Raw genomic sequence first — 5000 nt, forward strand, 5'->3', positions numbered from 1 at the left:
CTGCCCTAAGAAAAGAACAGAGAACCTGTTTACTCCGAACTCACTCAGAATAAAAGTCTGAGGTCGGCTCTTAAACTCCGTCATGAAGCGTTTATTTTAAATCTAACACTGTGATGAAGTCTTCAGTTAAAGGGCTTTGTGGATAAATGAAGCTGTAAATGTGTTAAAGTCTTTCAGAGATGGAACTACTTTCTCCGAGGGAAGAATCTGGGAGTCGTGCGTCTCTGATGGCGTATGGATTCCACAAAACCTTCAGGAAAGTGTAAAGTAACCGGAACTACTTTTTACTGCATCGTTGGAAAGTTGGATGAAAGTCCAATAAGAAAAGATTTACGTTCACGCCTGTCTGACCTGAACAATGTCGCTGGTTAAATTAGTGTTTTACAGTCACGTATTTTAAATGTTTATTTAACGACAGAGTTTTACAGCCGCCCTTCAGCTCCAGCTCTGAAAGAGGACAGATGATTTGATTAACAATCCGCATGTCAGAGACACACCGATGCTCCTCTGTGGACAATGATTCATGATTCATATGACCTCTAAAGTGACACATCCTCAGCTTCCTGTGAGTTTCTATACATATAAACAGAAACAGAGTGTTTCTATCGTGTATTTTGAGAAAGAATCATGCTATTTAATAGTGTAATATAATATCCCACTACTGCAACACAGACTCGTAACACCGGAGGAAAACGTGGCACGTTGATCACATCTGAGTGATCCACTGACTACTGAGTCACTACTGTAATCAGCAACGTACATGTAAACTGGTGTTATCATGTATTATCACAAGGCCTCCTCAACTTCCTGTCAAGTAGAGTAACACCTCGGGTGTGTGAGAAGACCCGCTTCTGTAAGTGCATCAGCTTCAAACCTGCGCATTAAATCCACGAGCACTGCGTGATAACGTGTTTTTTCACCTCAGTGGAGGAAGAAGTCACTTAGCAGGCAAATGAAAATCTTTAACAGTTACAGAAAAACAGTCATCATAAAAATACCAGGTGAGCATGATTTACTCATCATTATTAAAACTCTATTAAATAATAAAAACTAAAAAACAACGGAGTGATGTGATGAAGCGGCGTTACTGTTACCACCCTGGAGATGATTAGTTTCCTATAACAGCACGTCCCCAAGCCTTTTATTCCTTTTATACCACAGCAATTTAACAAATACAATTTTTTACTCATTAAAAGAACATCATAATTTTTATGCATTTAGAGTTACATTTAATTTTGTAAAGAAGAGATGAAACATGTTCCTGTTCTCATTTACGTTACAGCAGCTATAAACAGTTGTTCCCTCTCTTTTTTCTCTCTCTTCGAGAAAACTTTACCACTTGAAAGCTTTTTTAATCAGTTTATGTGGAGCGTCGCTGTACACGTCCCTGTGAATGAGCTGTTACTATGGAAACGATAACGTATTAGAGGAAGCGCATTAATATAGACCTGTGCTACTGTCAGAGCTGCTGTTCTAGAAAACTAATCAACTCCTTCTGATCTGAGACTTCAGCAGGACTACAGTCTGTTATACGTTTGAGATATTTAACACGTGTACTCTTTTACTACTAAATCCCATTTTGTCCTTATTTTCATTTTAAATGAAGACATAAAAATCCGAACGAACAGGAACTGAGTCCTGCAGCGGAGGTTAGATGTACGTGTGGACGCTGGAGTACATGTGTGTACAGTTACAGTACAGTGTACAGTGCTGTGAGTAATGTGCAGATCTTATGTTAAATCTGTGTGGATTCTGGGTGGAACCTCAGTCACAGCTCTAATCATAAATCAAACTAAATTTCGTCATCTGCTCTGCTTTAAAAAACATCCTGAGGCTGAAATCACACAACATCAGATCATGATCAGGGTGAAGAAAGAAAAAAAAAACCCACACTCATGTGGCAAACCGACTGTTCAGCATTTTCATCTCAGGAGCTTTCTCTGGTGAGACACACAGCTGCTCCAGGATATTTATATAAAGTGATAACCGGGTCATGTGACCACTTTGTAAAAAGTGCAGCAACAGTCACATTATCAACAATCATAAAGCAGCATTTTAGTGAAAAGGATTTAATCGGCACGAGGATGAGCAGGAGAGGATTAACGGCCCTGCTGAAGAACCCAACAGCAGCAGTGCTGGGATTTAACCTCACAGCCTTCCGCTCAGTCACACAGAACCTTACGGTTCTTTCAAGGAAACTGTCCACTTATTTTCCACAAATTTCTTACTGTCCACAAATTATTAGCTATACACATTTAGAAAAAAAGGGTTCCTCAGGATTCTTAGCTATACTTGGAACCCTATCTGTTCAGGAAACCTACTTAGAACCTTTAAGATTCGGCTTCTTCAGAGGAACAAACCCAAGAATGGTTCTAGATTTTTCTTATGAAAGTGAATTTATTCTGTAATCAGCTAAAAGAGATGTTTTAAATTCAAGAAGCATGAAAAAGTAAAAGGGTTCCGCTCTGTCATTCCTCATTCCCTCTTTGTGTGCGTTACCACAGAAACGCCACCGCCAATCATGATGCAATCTGACACGCCCACGCAGATCTGATCAGGAGTACAAGGTCATTTAAAGTGTGTGTCAATAATTACACTGTAGTTGAAATTTTATATTCATATTTACACTCATAAAAAACTACAACCCTCAAGTGTTCTTCGATTCTTTGTCTAGGAGAACCCTTTCAACACTTTCTTTAGGTTCTGTTTAGAACACTACGACAGAAGGTTTCTCTATCAGAAAGAGTTCCATGTACATTTTTTGGAAGCTAAGATCCAATGAACCCTTAAAGAAACTTCTTTCTAAAAGAGTACCAAGAAGCGAAATGTTAAACTCCTGACAGGTTCTCGATCTTAAACAGAAAATAAAGAGCAATAATTTGGAGTTTGTACCGCACACTGACCCAGTTAATACACACTTTTAGAAAAAAGGGTTCTTCAATGGTTCTTTAAAGGTTCATTGGATAATTAAGGGTTCTTAGCCTCTTACATTCTTAATGTTCTAAGCTTAGAACACTACAGCGGAGTGTTTGCCTATCAGAAAGGGTTCCAACTAGAACCTCTTTTAGAACAATTACCCCAGGAACCCTTAAAGAACTCTTTTGTCCTAAGAGTCCTAAGTGTGTATTGTCCTAAGTGTGTATTCACTGGGGAAGGGTGAGGCAACAAACTCCAAATTACTGCTCGTTATTTTCTCCTGGAGAACCTGTCAGGACGGACGGACACACACACACACACACACAGACACACAGTTATCTGTTCACCTACATCTCATGTATTCACAAATCTCAAACTCAAATCTCATGATTCTAATCTGCAGGATGAAGGGAGAGAGAGAGAGAGAGAGAGAGAGAGAGAGAGGCAGAGAGAGAGAAAGTAAACATTTCATCACACCAGCTGAGTTTTAGTAAGCTGAAGTTTTAAACACACAGAAAATTTTACTCTTTATTTCTGAACTTATGGTGTTTAACATCCTTTCCTTCTGGTTCTCGAGTGTGCTGCGGTTCCAGCTCCTAATCCTTCCACAGAATATAAACACAATCACGCCCAAACCCACAAAGTCAACACGCAGCACTGCTGCTCTGTATTTACTCCGAGTGCAGCTGAAAAGAAGCTAATATCAATTAATAATCCATAAAGAAGATGTTTGCTAATTTGAGTCAGTAGCATGAGTCAGCACGAAAGTGGGCGGAGCTTGAGTATGATTAGATTTTGTGAATAGTGAAGAGCAGAGCTTTGATACAGCAATTTAATGGAAATGGAAATGATGTCTGACATTCAGACGAGCCCTAGATGTTTGTGAGTCATGTCATAGCCAAGTCCAGCATGGAGAAAATCCAGTGCGTTAACAGGACAGCATTTTGCGTGTTTATGGCTGCGATTTCTGTCATATTCCGCTGTATAAATTAGCAACCTAACCTGCATGTCTACCTCACACCTGTTACATGCGAATAGATTTTATTACATCATGAAGTTTAATCTCACTTTAAACTTTACAGCAGAGTTAAGAGTTGAGTAAATTGTAGCTGGACAGAGGAACTGAATCATTTCAGAAGAAGACAGTGAGTGTGCTTTTGCTCGATAAAGCTGCATTAGGTAAAGAGTAGTCTTCTTTCTTTTCATGATTAAGTCTCTGATGTGACTGATTCCCAGCTGTGTTCAGGACCTTAGGTGTAGAAACTGTATATAGTATTTATATAAAACGACTGACAGGAGGCGTATCCAAACACACTCAATCATTCCGGACCAGAAGTCAGTTTTCCAGACGGGTTTCTCAGCGACACTTTTGCTAAGGCCACAGTTTAACCGTGTTTTTTTTTTTTTTTTTTCCATGCTTTAAAGATCTTCCAGGTTATTTGTAGAAGGAAAAATAAAAAGCAAATATTGCACTTTTAAAACAATCAGAAGGTCTTTTAAAGTCATTTTGATGACAAAACTAAACAAAACCTCAACATCTGGCAACATCTAAATGAAAGCTTTAGAAGAGAAGTACAGATGTTGAATCACTGTGAGAACTCTATACATCTCTACTCTATTTTTCTCTTATTCTTCTGTTTCTGCTCCTTAAGGCTTTTTTGCTTTCGTGCACTATATCAATTTATACCAAACTATACGGACTTGGGTGTTAGAAAGCACAGGATAAACTGAACACGAACTGAATGAATGAATAAATAAATAAATGAATGAATAAATAAATAGTGCATGCATGTGTAACTCCTGAGGCAGAGATGCGTCATCATAAGTCTCCTCTCTGCTTGTGCAACAAAAACCCACAAGTAAACTGGTCATGCAGGAACTGCTGGTTAGACGCCTTGATTTCTTACATTAAACCTATAGACACAGACCCAGTGCAGAGTGAAGGTTCTCCTGAGAACAGGTCCATGAAGCCCCCAGTCTCAGAGCTTTCACCCTGAGGAGGTTAGTTCAGATCACTGCTGCTGCTCCAGCTGCTCCAGCTGCAGTTCCCGTGGTTAATAACTGCTCACACACCCGCACAGAGC

General features: G+C 39.3%; 1 protein-coding gene across 2 annotated transcripts in view; it reads right to left on the reverse strand.

Annotated features, from left to right (window-relative positions):
• Nucleotides 1–5000, reverse strand: part of pld1b (phospholipase D1b) — a 41504-nt gene that overhangs the window by 36127 nt on the left and 377 nt on the right. The window contains exon 1 of one of the 2 annotated variants that reach the window (XM_026938054.3): nucleotides 1–295. This exon is cut by the window's left edge and continues 2040 nt beyond it. The exons of the other annotated variant lie outside the window; for it this stretch is intronic. The gene's annotated coding sequence lies outside the window, so the exon portion shown is untranslated. Of the gene's footprint in view, nucleotides 296–5000 lie in introns of those variants that run through there. 2 annotated transcript variants of the gene reach the window in all.

Source organism: Pangasianodon hypophthalmus, chromosome 22 (genome assembly GCF_027358585.1).
Source record: "Pangasianodon hypophthalmus isolate fPanHyp1 chromosome 22, fPanHyp1.pri, whole genome shotgun sequence".
Taxonomy (NCBI): domain Eukaryota; kingdom Metazoa; phylum Chordata; class Actinopteri; order Siluriformes; family Pangasiidae; genus Pangasianodon; species Pangasianodon hypophthalmus.